Below are 17,165 nucleotides of genomic sequence, written 5' to 3'. Positions count from 1 at the left end.
GGATCATAAACCTATTATTTAATACATCTGTTGACAAAAGTGTTCACATTATCAAATGAATTTAATTTTATTTTATAAAACCAATGCTGCAACACAGCTGGAAAACAGATATCAAATGAAATAAGCAACTATGTAAAGCAAACCATAAAAACATCATTCAATAGCCATTTGGCATTACATAAATCAGTAGAAATAATCTCAACTCTTGTAAAAAGGCACTTGTCATAATCAGGTGTGCAGATGTAAGAATATTTCCCATCAATTCATAAGAATTTCAGTAAGTAGCACAAAGTACAATATGTTTCCAAGTAATGAGCTTGTCGTATTTGTGATTCTTTCTACAAAGAATGTCGGTAGCAAGGTTAATGGCCTCTTTTTTTCTCCACCTAATGGCTTTTTCTCGAGGCAGGTGGTACAGCTGGGCGCCCACGACTCATTACATGAAGGTCACTTAACTTTCTTACAGAAATATTTAAGACTGCAGTGACAGTTTCATATACAAAAATTTCACAGGTTGAGAATTTGCATTACACGTGTGTAGAAACAAAATCCTATCAATATAACAGTGTCCAAAAAATTTCGCCGGCATTATAATACATTCACACATATACACACATTTCATAACTCTTAAAGTATGATTCTTGGTTTCCAACATCTTTTTTCACAAACCAGAGTGCCTAACCACTACTCATTATTCCTGACTTTATTACACACATACGTATTCGTCGACACTTCTTCATTATTTCATTATAATAAATACATATCATACTCAAATTTCTCATATAGAATCAGCTTATTGATCATAAACATACCTCAACAGCATAATACACATTGTCATCGTAATAATATCATCATTACACCTCAGTCAAATCTCAAAATCGTTGTAGCTTCCTCCAATAATTTCAAAACCTGAAAAAAAATCTCTACCACTTCAATAGTGTCGTCTACCTCAAAGGTACTTTAAAAATCATGATCCCATACCAAATGCATCATTCAAAGCTCTCATAGTATCGCAATGCTTCCGAAAAAATATGAACAGGTCACAAAGTACAGACAAAATACAATTTCATAAGTGTGAAATTATCCAACTGTGTATTTGCGTAAACATGTGTCACTGACATAATAATAAAATTTTTGTTTCTGTGTTAAATAATCAGATAGCTGTGTAATTCTGTGTTAGAGAAATATGGTACCGATGTGTAATGTTGTATAAGCAAATACCATATTAGCTAGAGCTCCTTGTGCTTCCCAAACACATGGTACACAAAGTAAGCGCGTAACCCCCTGAGGATTAATGCAATTATACCCTCAGGTGTTACAGACTACAGCAATGGAATGAAATGTATCACAGAAAACTTTCTTCGTAATTCAAAAATCTTGAAAAATAAATGGTTAAAGTACAAAATTAATCACTCAAATGCGTGTCCTGCAGCGCTAAATGTGCGTCTTGCTGTAAGATAATTCTGTGGAAGTGTCGTAGTTATCGTCCTCTGTAAGCAAAGTTCTGCTGAAGTCAATGTACTTACCTCATCATAAACGAAAGTGAAATGCTTTGCGTATAGATATCGTAGTTATTACATACCTTACCATGATCAAGAAAGTACTATAATGTAACGTATTGTTGTGATACGGAAAAGGCTGTCTCATTGTAGCTATACCACAAAAGTTACTATTAAAACATGTTTTACTTTCCAGAAGAATTCAGAAAAACTGTGCAGGTATAAAACAGATACACCACAAAAGCAACAATGTAAATTGTGTCACACATTAGTAGCGTCGTGACATAATCATGTAGCTGTCAAAGAAACCAAATACTAAGTCATCTTTAATCTCACAGAAAGTACTTTAAATCCAGAATGTATTTTCAAGTAAACCAAAATGTTGCATAAAAATCTCGTTAGCAGTACTGGTATATATTCTAAGTATGTGAGCCTTAAAGTCGTTACGTAATCGTATAACTAACAAGCAAGAATGTACACACACAATAACACTGTGTTGTCTGTTCACTATAACAATTCATTCGTAATTACTGTATAAATAAGTTCTCTTGGTTCTTGACTGGATAGTTAATTTCAAAACATTGTTGCATGTTAACAGTTTCTCAGTGTGACAAATTGTACTAGTAGCGTGAAGTAAAAATTCTATGGCAAAGACTAAGTTAAAAAGCAGATTATCTTTCAATAAACGGTTTTACATGTGAAGTGTGGTGTAAACCTTCACTCTTCCTAGTACGCAGAGTTTCAATTTGAAAGCAATTATCATGTTGTATGCATCGGTAAGGAGTGCTAAAATTTTTCTCGAGGTTAGCGTCTGTTATTTTCCTCTGAGCCAACCGGCGCACGTGGCTGCCTGCGGTGTGAGTCATTGTCTGTCTCTTTGATGGTGCGCGCCGTTATTAGGATTAGGAGACCTAACTACAAATTCACCTTGTCGAGAGGGCCCTGCCCTGTTTGAATCCCGCCAGTTCTGATGCAATTCTGGTCTGTTGTTACGATCATATCGTCTGTCGTCATGTCGGTAGATTCCATAATTTCTTTCTTGTCGGTCACATGGTGGAGAATTTCTCCCTGAATCGTAACTGCGCGCTGGACCGTTGCGTATAAAGTTATTCTGTCTCTCTTGATAATAATTATTTTGGTTCCCATATTGTCTGTTTCTCTGATTGTCTCTGTGATAGTCACTACCGCGGAGTGGTGATCTTTCCCTGTAATTATTACTACTCTGCCAATGGTTGTCATACGGGTGGTGTGTGTTTTGGTCACGATTTGTGTTGTGAGAATAGCCTTGTCGTGTCAAGTTATTATGTCTTTCATCGCGGAATTGCGACGGATGTGACGTGTAATTGTTGTGTTTCTGTTTTCGCGTTCGGCGATTGTCAGTGTCAATTTCTAATTCTTGTAAGAGTCCCTGAAAAGCTTCAATGTTGTCTTTACAAAGCTCTAAGGTTCGCAGGAGAGCTTCTGTAAAGTTTGGAAGGTAGGAGACGAGATACTGGCAGAAGTAAAGCTGTGAGTACCGGGCGTGAGTCGTGCTTCGGTAGCTCAGATGGTAGAGCACTTGCCCGCGAAAGGCAAAGGTCCCGAGTTCGAGTCTCGGTCGGGCACACAGTTTTAAACTTCCAGGAAGTTTCATTTCGCTCGTTACTTATTCTGATCAACACTAAACTGACACACAATATTTTATAGCGCAACGCAATCTGACTTTCAATAATCCCTACAAGAGAATGGCCCTGACTAAATTAACCTATGCATTTCACAAATCACTTACCTCACAAAAATCTTCGTTACTTAAACTACTGCAATACAGCGAGTGCCAATACTGCTAGCTAAATAAAAGATTCAAACTACTGACGGCAGTAACTACTGATAGGCATAGTTAGCAAATGAAAGATTTTGATAGAGAACAAACAATGTATTTACCTTAAAAGTGTTCAAAAGTCATAATATATATAGCAGTTCATGACATCCATTCTTACAAATGTACTGGTTCTGATAGACACACTTCCAGATCATCCGCTCTCAAAATTCCGCCATTTCTTTCCCCGCATCCACCACTGCTGGCGGCTCACCTCCAACTGCGCAACACTACGCACTGTTAACAGCCAACTGCCCAACACTACAACAGGAAATTCGAACAATGCAAACCAGCCACAGACTGCACACATCACAGGTAGTGATTTTCATATAGAGCAATACATGGTGTTACCAACATAAAAACCTAAACAGCCTACTTACAAACAGAGAAAGGGACAGTTGCGCGGCAGTTACTAAACACGGACGTTGGGAGCGTCACCGTTAGCAGATAAGCAAGGTATGCAAGGCGAAGGCCATGAGGACCAAATAAACATGGCAATATCGAGAGACATGGAGGGAATCTCACAGATAAAGAGAGAGTGCCATGTGTTGAAAGCGAATCTAAATACGGAAAGTAAGAAGTATGAAGAGGAGAGAAGAGAAAACGATAAAATAAGGAAGGAAACCAGTTACTCAAAAGGTAAAGTCTATTTCGTGGAAAGTGAATTAGAAGCTGCCAAAAAGCAGATAGAAAAACAGAGAAGGGAAATAGCTCATCCCAGGAAATCAGTTGAAGGTCAGGTAATTAAAATGAAGAATAGCACCGAGAAGCCGGAAGAACATAGGTTCACAAGAGGCGATCAGTGAAATGTAGCCAGCATTGACAACTAGTAAAAGATTTAAAGTATGATAAACGTAGCCAGCAGGGGCTACCATTGCGAAAACTTACGATCGGTTCCAGGGAGGTAAGATTTGTATGAGTAAGGGTATCGAAAGTGAACAGTACAGAAGTGATAATTCCGAAACAGGGGCGTGACTATCACTGAGGCAATAGTAACAATGCAAGCAGGGACTGGAATTACTAGTATATTAAATAATCGCAAAGAAAAGGTACAATTTAGACACGCCAGAGGGGTTAGCAGAAGAATTTCCACCACCAAGTAGTTATAAAATTAGACAAGTGTCCACCAGACTGAAGACTGTAAATACGTCAAGGCTCAGCATGTAAAGAGAAAACATGCGAACAAAACATTTAAATACCGAGGAAGTAGAGGCTCTTGAGAGGATATGCGCCACATATAATGCTGTATTTCATTTACTTGGGAACATATTGACTCATACTACAGTAGTTAAACATAGTATACCATTGATACCAGAAGCAAAAGGAATGATAATAAATCAAAGGCCGTATAGAATACCCCAGGCGCAGCAAGAATCGCTACAAAAGGAAGTAGAAGGGATGTTAGCTGATGGGATAATATCTCATAGTACTAGCCAATGAAATTTCCCCATACTGGTATTGCCAAACAAACTAGATGCCAGTGGTCGGCAGAAATGGCGAATAGTAGGACGTTAAACGACATTTCATTAAATATGGTTTATCCCCTTCCCAGGATAGATGAGATATTAGACACCTTGAGAAAAGTGAAGTATTTTTCCATGAAGAATTTAGCGAAAGGGTATTATCAAGTGTTGATAGACGAAAAGGGCCGAGAGAAAACAGTTTTTAGCACTCCCACAGGACATTATTAGTACAACAAAAATGGCCATGGGACTAAAAACCGCGCCGTCGACGTTCCAGAGGCTAATAAATAAGGTACTCAGTGGAGTACAGGGCAACAGGGTTTTTATTTACCTCGATGATATTGTGGTAGTGGGTGCAACGTTAGCGGAACATAATGTACACCTGGAAGAAGTATTCGAACATCTAAGACAAGGAAACTTGAAATTACAAGTAGTTAAATGTGAGTTTCTAAGAAAAGAGGCAACTCTTCTGGGCCACGTCCTAACTGCGTCAGGGCTACAGCCAGATCCCGCAAAGATAGAAGCCATCAAAAAGTACCTGCCGCCCAAGACAACAAAGCAATTGAAATCATATCTGGGGCTCATTGGATAATACAGGTGCTTTATAAGGAATTTTAGCAAAATGGCCAAACCGCTACATGATTTATTGAAGAAGTGAATTCCGTATGAGTGGGGATCGAGCCAAGAAGAGGCATTCCAGCAGTTGAAGGAAAAACTGATTAGTCCACCGATATTGGAATATCCGGATTTTGAAAAAGAATTTATAGTAACCAAGGATATCAGCAATCATGTGGTCAGAGCTTATCTAAACCAGGGACAAATGGGACAGAATTTACCTATAGCATTCATATCACGAACATTAAATAACGTGGAACAGAATTATAGTACAGTGGAACGAGAATTGTATGGGCTGTGAAATATTGTAGGCCATAGTCGGAAGTTTAAAATCGTGACCGACCACAAGACACTTGTGTGGTTAAGGAGTATATCAGATCCATGATCGAGAAATAATGAAGTTCCGGTTGAAGCTAGAAGAGTACGATTACCCAGTACTGTACAAAGGGAGCAAACGAAATAAAGTAGTAGACACATTATCATGGATTAGGAGTATGCGAGAAGGAAAAACAGAGGCAGTGCCGAAGACGAAAGACGAAGCACCGGAAGAAACAGAAATTGCGACCAGGGAGGTGCAAGAGGAACAAAAAGGCATAGAAGAAGCAGATCAAGAAGCGGCGCCACCGATGGACTCAGAGATTGCATTGAGCCAAGAAGAGAAAATGCATATTTTGAAGCAGATGCACGATTCACCGATAGGAGGATATAAAGAAATGGGGAGGACATATGATCCAGTAAAACAGTACTGCGGTTGGCCTGGAATGAAGGCAGACATCGAAAAATGTATACGTTCTTGCGAGAGTTGCCAGAAGAATAAGATCACAGACGAAAACAAAACAGGCGTTGGAGATAACGCCAACGCCAGAGTTTATTTTAACGCCAACGCCAGAGTTTATTTTTGAGAATTGTGCCGTTGACATAGTAGGTCCTATGACGCTATCGAATGTAGGAAACAGATCCATCCTGACGTTCCAAGATTCTCTGACTAACTTTGTTATAGCAGAACCAATACAACGGCAAGATGCGGATACAGTTGCAAGAAAACTAGTAGAAAGTGTAATCTTGAAATTCGGAATACAAACATCACTGCTAAGCGGTATGGGAAGTAACTTTTTAAGAGAGACTATGAAGCGGGCGTACAAATTATTAAAGATTGAGAAAATACAGACAACCAGCTTCCATCCACAAATGAATGGGCCTCTGGAGCGCACACATCGTACTCTAAAGGAAATGTTAAGAAATTTCATAGCAAAGGATCAGAGAGATTGGTATAGTTAGATACCGTTTGCAACTTTCGTATTCAGCACAACGTCGCACAGTACAACGGCTTATATGCCTTTTGAATTATGTTAATGCGTCAGGATTGGCCAGGAGGGGAAAGCGGTAGCCACCCGTTGAGATGAATAATAAAACATAGTTTATCCTGTGTGAAGTTTTGATGCCGCAAAGAAAGGCAGGCCTGGAGGAGCCGCCGAGACTGAATGGGCAACCGCCCAAGAGAGCAGGTGAGGAGGGCGTCTGATCGGTTTGGAAGCTGCCAGCAGAAGAGGGCGAACGGTGTGTCCGCTCCCGACAGCTGGCCGCGATTCCACCCCCACTTGACCACCTCCAAGCACCCCTATTGCTCGGTCAGATCATAAGACACGTAGTTTGGTAGCGTTACCTCGTCAGCAACACGTGAGTTTAGCTGCTGATGGTTCAACATGTGAGTTTCAGGGTGGTTCTATCTGGTTCTGGGAAACATGACTGATACGCTGCAGCTTACCGCCAGGCAGAAGGCACTGACGAACATAAAGTGAAGAAATAAAAATCTAACTTTATAGTAATTAATCCACTCAATATTGGCCCTCACTATACAATTATTTTTTGCAAGAAAGTGCAATATTCTGAGAATATTACAGAAGAAGCCAGAGAACGTAATATATAATTACAATGATTATGTGACAGAAAGAAGGCGAAAGATGCAGATATTACATCAGAAGGCCAGGGCTAACACGTAGAAACGCAAAGAAGAAAGTAAAGAACAATATGATAAGACACAGGATCCGAAAGTGTTTAGAAGACATGATAGAGTACTTTTATTTGACAAAAGTGTAAGAAGAGGGCTTTCGAGAAAAGTAGATAGTCAATGGAGACGATCATTCACTGTTGTAGATGTAAAGAGGCCAAATGTAATAACAAGTATAAAAGGACATAAGTGCGTAAAGGTGCATGCAAACAGACTAAAAGAGTTCTTTTAACTACAGATGATGGCAGCAAAGATTGGAGAGTAATAATAATCGGAAGCTTTGCAGTGGCCAGTGTAACAGAAAACAAGATACTTCCACAGGAGGTGCAGGACAGAGATTCCAGTCAGCACCTGGTAAATATAACGATAATCAAGGAACTGTACACCTATACAGCACAATGTGGCGAATAGTAAGTTATTTTAATTTGCAGGCATGGCACGATAAGTTTGAAAGCACAGATCAGGCATCCACAAGAGCAATGGCAAGTGGGGTTCAATCAGACAAAAAATGCGGTAACTAAAAATGAGGAAATTATAGAAAATGGAATACATAAGTTTAGGAAACATATAGAGGAGTTCGAAAATAGTACGGATAAGAAAAGAACACTAACATTGATATTAGTGGCAATCACGAAACAGTTAGTTCAGCTAACGCTGATGTTTAATGGGTTAGAAAGAGAATATTATCTGTTCATATCGGCAGTTGAAAACGCAAGGAAAAAATTAATAGAGCTGCACTTAATAAATCCTATTCAAGTGGTTAAATATTTCGGACTAGTTAAGAATGAATTGAGAGATAAAAAGTTTCCGATCGAACTCACTGAAGACCATGGGTATCAACTATTACTTGTAATAGACTTAGATATATTTTTAGGCGGCAATACAGTAAGTAATGTATTAAATGTACCATTACTGGATAGCAACGAGTACTCTTTATATAAAATATGGTCTTTGCCTGCAGACTATGGTAGTAATAAGAGGTTATTTACATATATCACCCCAGAGAAAGAGTTTCTCATAATTGATGATGGAAAGAGGCAATACGCACAAATGGCAGGAGACCATCTTGTTGTGTGAAACGATAACCATGAAGCACCAAAAGTGTAAACAGAATTTGGTATTAATTTCGACATATGACCATGAGAGGTATGAAACCAGAATACTTCAATAAGTTAGGACAATACCGAAAGATTGCAAACTGAAATATATTATATTGAACTAAAGTATCTGACACAGATATCGAGAAACGAATGGTTATTCGTAGTCCCAAAAGAGGAAGGGTTGACTGTACTATGTAATGACTTGCCACCCTCCGATCTCATTATAAGAGGAAAAGGAAAATTAAGTTTTAAGAGTGAATGCAAAAGATATGGCGCTCCAATTACGTTACAATCAGAGAGGATAACTCTTACCAATAATAATGTAAAAGATATAGTCCCACCCTTAAATACAGATATTGATTGTTGTACACTGGAAGATGACAAGCAGAAGGTGTCAGAAATACCAGTGATGTTACCACTGGAGCATATAGTACGTCATTTAGACGAATTAAAAGCAACAGGACATAAGATATACAATCTGTAAAACAAAATATAATATCAACAGCGGACCACCTTCCGAGGATGGTCAATGAGTACATATTCCATGTAGGGATACATGTGGTCTGAAACAATAGTTTTAATTATTTCTACCTGTTGTTTATGTAAATATTGCAAATGTTGTCGAAAATGTGGACAAACATGTGTGAAATAAGTAAAAGATGCTGTGCGAAAATTTGAGCAACAAACAATGTTATAAGCAGGATCCAAAAAGGGAAATAGTAAGGTATAAGCACACACAGGCCTCCGAACCTATGAGGCAGAAGACGAACTAAACACTATAAGTTTCTCAGCCACTCGAGTTAACAGAGCAATCAATCACCAAACATGTCCATGGCATCAAGAGCAACAACCCCCATGGTGGAATCGCCAAGAATATGTGCAAATAAAAGATGGAAAAACTTGTAAATTGTAGCAATTGAAGGTATTTTGTAAGGAAGTGTCCACTGGAAGAGTATTAAGGAAAATGTGTAAAAAGAAAACTTAATTTGATATATATTAAAAAACAAATGGTAATTGCTGTATTATGTATAAAGGACAGTGATGAATGCAAAAGAGAATTCAATTTTAAACGTTGTTCAAATTGTGTGTGGGTGAATTTTCATTTGTCCAATCAATGTTAATGGACGCCACATATTTTGATGGATAGATATAGTAAGAATGTATAAAGCTAATAATCAAAAGAGAATTGTTCCACTGGCAGTGAAACAGAGGTCTCAGAAATTTAATAACCTCTTAGGACAGAGCTCATAAAATTTCCGCTGGGGGAGGGAGGTGTTGCGAATCTGAATCAACAGCGATTATAAATTAAATGTATTATGACTTATTCAGCTGGAAAAGCAGCTAGGCTCACGCTCCAGGAAGCATTGCAACAGTATTTGTAGATGGTACTGACCAGCGGCGATGAAGTGGCGCCAGGAGAAAAATAACGTTACGTGGCTAAATGACTGCTGTGGTCAGACTCAAAACAGGGATCCACGTAGCTTTCACACATCACATGATGATGGAAATGCCTCTCGATAGTAGATATAATATGTTCTAGAAGCTTCCTGTGACGCACGAAAGCTGTATAAATAGGGGGTCAGGAGGACCCTGTAGTCAGTCGAGATCTGCTGAGTAGAGTAACGCAAGCTCAGTGTCGTTCTACAGCAGACGTGGGAACTTAGTACGATTCGCAAGCCTCAGCTTCATAGCATTCAAGGAGATATATTCCAGATAAAGGGGTTCAACTGATAAAATTATTGCAAGGCATTGCCAGTAGGGCTTTTCAGTTGTGAAGCTATAGGAATTTTATGAATTCTGCCCTGAATAAGTAACCACTTCTCACCGAGTTACGTATCCTTCTCTTTAGCAATAGCTTACTCCTTCTAGAGGTCGGAGTTGCTGAAACTGCCTGCACCTCCTATCACTCTTCGAGAAGATCGAACGAGGTAACACCCCTGAGTATAACACGTGTCGATCTAACTCCTTCTCAGGACACGACAAATCTTAGTAGCTGTCTTAGATTGTTTGCAGATGATGCTGTCGTTTTCCAGCTTGTAAACTCATCAGATGACCGAAAAGAATTGCAAAATGCTTTAGATAAGATATCTGTGTGGTGAGAAAAGTGGCAATTGACCCTGAATAAAGAAAAGTGTGAAGTTATTCACATGAGTACTAAAAGAAATCCGCTAAATTTAGGTTAAGCTATAAGTCGCACGAATCTGAGGGCTGTCATTTCAACCAAATACTCAGGGATTACAATTATAAATAACCTAAATTGGAACGAACACATAGATAATATTGTGGGTAGAGCAAACCAAAGACTGCTATTCATTGGCAAAACAGAAGATGCTACAGGTCTACCAAAGAGACTGCTTACACCACGCTTGTCCGCCCTATTCTGGAATATTGATGTGTGGTGTGTGACTGGTGCATGACATAAAAAAGTAGAAAGAAGGGCGGCTCGTTTTGTGTTATCGCGAAATAGGGGAGAAAGTGCCAAAGACGTGATACGTGAATTGGAGTGGTAATCATTAAAACAAAGGCGTTTTTCGTTGTGACGGGATCTTCTCATGAAATTTCAATAAGCAGTTTTCTCCTTCGATTCCGGAAACATTATTTTGGCACCCACCTACACAGGGAGAAATAATCATCAAAATAAAATAAGAGAAATCAGGACTCGCACAGAAAAATTTAAGTGCTCGCTGTTCCCATGAGCCGTTCGAGAGTGGAATGGTAAAGAGACAACTTGCAGGTGATTCATTGAACCCTCCGCCAGGCACTTTATTGTGACTAGCAATCGCGTAGATGTAGATGTAGAGATAATTGCTAGTTTCTTTATTCTGGCACTGTATTCAGATTTTTTGAATTATGGGGAACGTAACTTCACTTTTGCCATTCAGCACTGTGACAAGCAAAGTGGTATCATATTGATCATACAATGTAAGCTTTCACGGCCGGTATTATCTTCACTTAAAACTTCCGGGCTGATAGGCCGTGGTCAAAGTATAAAACTCTCTCCTGACGTTTCGTCTCCGACTGCGGGAGACATCCTCGGAGACAAAGCGGCGAACTGCGAAGAGAACTCGAGGAAGCGCTGATTATATAGGCAGTACACAGGGCGCCACTGTCGATCACGTGGCGTCGGCTATGAGATTGTCTCTGGTAATGCCAACATTCTCGATTGAAGATAATCGATCGTCACGCTTCCGGTGCAACGCTGATATCTAAATTTTATCCAGTTTAACACCTTCGTCTTTCCTGTTAAAATTATTACGATGTTTATCAATCTCGATAGCCTCTCTATACAAGCGTGCAAAATAATACGAGGTTTTTGATATGACGCTCGTCTCGCTGAATTTTATTTCATGATCACCTTCCTGGTAAACATGTTCCACTACGGCCGATCCGTGTGACCCAGACGGAAGTTCCTCTAATGTTCAACAAGACGGGTGTTCACACTTCTCTTTGTGGTACCGATGTAAACCTGTCCACAACTACAAGGAATTTTATATACCCCTGGTGTAGCCAAAGGGTGTCGTGTATCTTTTGCCGACCATAAAAATTCTTTTATTTTCCTGGTGGGTCTGAAAATAGATTCCACCCCATACTTGCCTAAAATTTTCCCAATGCGATCTGTGACACTACTAATGAACGGAAGAAAAACTTTGCCCTTGGGCGACTGTTGTTCGTCGTTACACCTGATTCTCTGCCTAGAGCGAAGTGCTCGATCTATATCCTTGCTAGAATAGCCATTCTTCACTAAAGTTGACCGTAGTTGTTCAATCTCATCTTTTAAATAAACAGGTTCGCAAAGTGTGTACGCCCTGTCTACAAAAGTTTTAATTACACCTCTTTTTTGTCTAGGGTGGTGGTCTGAATCATTGTGTAGATAACGATCAGTATGTGTAGGCTTTCTATACACATTATGGCCGAACGTTCCGCCCCGTCGTTTAATCACAGACACATCCAGGAAATTCAATTGCCCATTCCTTTCCGTCTCCATAGTGAATTGGATTTTCGGATTAATACTGCGTAAATGTGTCAGGAAGGCATCCAACCCCTCTGCTCCGTGTGTCCATACTACGAACGTGTCATCGACATAGCGATACTATCTGGCTGGTCTCTTACTGGCAGTTGCAGACTGAACGCTCGTTGTTCAAAAGTCTCCATAAATAAGTTAGCCACAGCAGGACTGAGAAGACTGCCCATAGCCACCCTGTTAATCTGTTCATCAAAGTTATTATTTTATTGAAAATAGGTTGTGCTGAGGCAGTGTTGGAATAATGCCATTGCTAACTTTGAGTGTAGTGTGGAAGTTTGGTGATTGCAAAGTTTCTGATTCAAATGTCGATAGCATCAACACTTTCTTTCTTATTTATTTAAATTCTGTGTTTATCTAGAAACAGAAATGTTAAGTAAGGAATATTGACTTACGATTTCCTTAAAAATAACATATTTTTCATTTTTGCTACTAAATATATGAAAATGTCAACATTCAGAATCAGTAAGAATCGGCTGTAAAAATGAAAAATGTCAAATAGGAAATAAAAGAGTTCCATGAATCTAGAAATTGAGTAGTATTGCTGCTATATATATAATATTTTCAACAATAAGGAATTTTGCATGTCTCTCAGCTTCTAATTTACTTGATATGTTACATGTTCTAACAAGCTACTTTACAATTACCAGACATTTACACTTTGCATCCAATTACCACTTATTTTTTAATTTACAACAAATATTATACTTTACTGCTCTTGGAAATCTTCTACTCTTCAAAAGCGGTTATTTCGAGTTTTTTTTTAGAATTGTGTTATTCTCCTTTTAGAAACTGTTGTCCAATCTTACAAGTATAGAGGAAATCGTAGAGGGCAGAGAAGTCTGTAAGGCCCCCTTGTTAGCTAAATAGCAGCAGCTTCACATACCATAGTAAACACCCATTATAAATTATAAATCTGACGAATAGTGCACCGAGTGAGGTGGATCAGTTGTTAGCACACTGGACTCAGATCTGGGAGGAGAACAGTTAAAACTGGCCTCTGACCATCCTGATTTAAGTTTCCATGATATCCCTAAGTGCCAGGATGGATACTGTGAAAGAGCACAGCAGACTTTCTTCCCCATCATTTCCTAATCACAAGGGACCGAGAACTTCACTGTTTGGTCAAGTCTCCTAAATCAATCAACCAACCATCTAGTAATGCAGCCCTCTAGCAATGTTTTTGAATCCACAGGAGACAGCACTTGAAAGTAAGTACAAGTGAGACATACAATAAAACAATATTTCCTTGCAAATCTGCTCTTCACCATCACCTGCAACAAATAATGGAATCTACTATATGGGGATCTCTCCTGCATGCTCAGTTCCCAACAGGCTAAACACAAGCAGAATAACATTTATTGTTTTTGGCTTCCAGTGCCCATAGATACAAACAGCTATGACACAGGCAGCAGTCTCTGATACAAGACTTTTGGTGATGGCGAAAGCACATGGAAAACAATGTGGCAATTGTTAGCTGTGCCACTTACATCACAGTGGCATCAGAAAGCAATGTGGAGCTGGCTGCAGTGCCATGATGTCTAGTGGCAACTGACCATTAACAAACTCTTAACCTGAAGTCTTACAGTGCTGCAAATGCGAGCAGAACAAGTGAACAAACATTTGCAGACAATTAAACAGGTTTACTACCATTTGTTTATGCATGTTCCAACCACTGTCTATTACATTGATAATAGTGAACTCAAGAAAAAACACCTTTATTTAGCAATCGAAATGTAAACACGGTTAGTTTTCCAAAAATTAAGGTAATTTTATAGGAGTGATGACAGAAAGTAAAACAGTATTACTACCATATTCTTGGCAATAATGTCCAGGTGTTCAAATGTTTGATATCATTTTTCATTAATCAGATCCATATCAACACTGAAACACCATTTATATGTTGCACTTGTGAATTTATAACAATTTTTTTCTTTCATGACATTGATGGATAAGTTTTTAAGGTCACAGATAAAATTTTGCTTATCTCGTAATTCAGTAGTAGAACAATTACACATGACTGACTCATTCCAGATAACTGACCGATTACCAGCATGCAGTAATGTCACAATTGCATCCCTAAAGATACTGCTATGCATAGATATACATTTACGTATTTACAATAATATAAATGATTACTGTATTTTTAATATTGTCAATACAAATAGTACTCATCTATTAATTCTTCTCTTTTAAATTATTTCTGCATCACAAAATATATGATTCTATTTATTTTTATGTCTACTGGATGTAAAAAGTATCAGTATGATTAAATATCTGGTGTATACGTAGTCAGTTATTTATATTATATTTATAGAGGATAAAGAAACCAAAAACTGCACAAATATGACCACAAGTTGTACCATATGTATGTATACAGAAACTGCCATTGGTAGATTCAGTTTTGATCAGAGGCTATCAACCATATCACCCTCACAGAATGTCATACATGGCTCATATATGACATTTTGTGCCCTATAGAGACATAAATTGCACAGGAACAGTCATCCAGTGCAATTATGAAAGCAAAGTTTTCAAATAGTCGAACTGTCTTTATAATATGAGAAATTTTGAGGGAAGTAGCTATTGTTAGTGAGAAGTGTGACAAAACAGCAATTAATCATGCATCGTATTACAAACTGAACAATACTGTTCTTCACAAAACAAAATTTCTGGATTTTATCAATGTGTTGTAAATAAAGATGCAACTGGTTAATTAGGCCATAAAAACAAAAACAAAATATAGGAGTTTCAAATCTGATAGCACAAAGATGTAAAGTGTGTAAAGAATGACTACATTGTTTTTGAAATTAATGCTAGATGTGCAAAAGATGTAGCTTGTGTGAGTGTGTGTGTATTTTATCCATAAGTAACAAATGTTGATAAGACTTATGAAAGTTTACTTTTAAACAAAGCCAAGATCAATAAATGATTTCAAACCTAATCCAACTTTGGATGAATGAATCATATGGACTGAATTTACAATAAATTTTAAACAAAGTTCATAAAACTATGACAATGAGCAGAATGTGAACTGATATTTCACAACTACAGAATTTTATATTGTCATCCAGAAATCTAATTGATGCAAATGACTAAATATGTATTGTGGTGTTAGATTTAAAATGAAATGTGCAATTACAAATTCATTGCAAAGAATAATTATTGCTCTTCTTTGACAAAGGTAGGGTTTAAACCCATTTGCACACTTCTATTATTTGGAAATAAAATCCCAGAATAATGAAGTTACAGAAATATTTTCACAAAACTCATTAAATTGCAATGAATACCACTAGAGTGACATGACAAGAAAGGAAAGATATTACAAAATAAGAAGCGTATCTTTATGCTTTTGGTTGAATGCCGTAAGTCAAGGACAGGGTACCAATAATCAAGTCCTAATATACATTAGCAAAATGCTACAAGAACCATTCACTGGAAAATTTTAAAAGAAGAAAATATTCTTCTTTGGTACATTGATTAATTTGTGACATCAAAGACATATTAGTACAAATGATATAAAGTCTACTAAGTAATTTTATAAGGAATGAGTGACATTAAATTCTCCATTCATCATAATTAGCAAAAATGATGAACTTGATCAATAGTCAGACACATTCTGTGTGATAAGTAAAAAAGAGCTAAATTAACTACTAGTCACACACATTTGAAAACACTTGAATAATGCACCAATTATATAACAAGGTATATTTCTGAACATAGTTGTAAACTGAAAACTTGGGAATTATTGTCAATGCTCTGCCTTATCTGATGTAACTACTCCACTTATTCAGACAAAAGTAACGAAAACATTATCCCTTGAAAATCACCACTGAGAACAACTTTACCAAATGACATGACAATACTGTTCAAAGTACTTTTTTTCGTAGAATATTGCCAAAATCTTTGTCATAGAGTTTGACCCTCCACAACCATAAATTATTATTACTTTTTAAACAGCTCTTTCAGACTCAGACTTCACAGGTAAATTCATATACCGATTATTCAAAATAGCTGTATCTGAATTTATAGTAGGGGAGACCAGTGACAAAAATAACAGGGAATGAAAGTAACATTTCCATTTCAACTTTGCATGTAGCTCCGAAAATCACATGATTCGAACAATGCATATCCTTGAAGATTCTGCACTGCCTGTCAGTTCAAAAGGTTCAAATGGCTCTGAGCACTATGGGACTCAACTTCTGAGGTCATTAGTCCCCTAGAACTTAGAACTAGTTAAACCTAACCAACCTAAGGACATCACAAACATCCATGCCCGAGGCAGGATTCGAACCTGCGACCGTAGCGGACTTGCGGTTCCAGACTGCAGCGCCTTTAACCGCACGGCCACTTCGGCCGGCTGCCTATCAGTCGCTGGCTGTTATTGTAAAGGAACTGTTTAGTGTGACGCAATAAAACGTGTTTTCAGTACTTTCTCACAAGTTTTCTCAAACCTCTTAGTTTTGTGATAAGGGCAACGGAACACTGTAAACGTAGGTCTACTATAATAATTTAACTATGTTATGCTCATTTTTATGCAACAGTTACTATCAATGTTTTTATTATTGGTATACGTCCTGCCAAAAATACGAATTTAACATAAA

The sequence above is a fragment of the Schistocerca piceifrons genome, chromosome 11 (genome assembly GCF_021461385.2).
Source record: "Schistocerca piceifrons isolate TAMUIC-IGC-003096 chromosome 11, iqSchPice1.1, whole genome shotgun sequence".
In the NCBI taxonomy this organism is placed as follows: Eukaryota; Metazoa; Arthropoda; class Insecta; order Orthoptera; family Acrididae; genus Schistocerca; species Schistocerca piceifrons.
Note: the sequence above shows the minus strand (reverse complement) of the source record.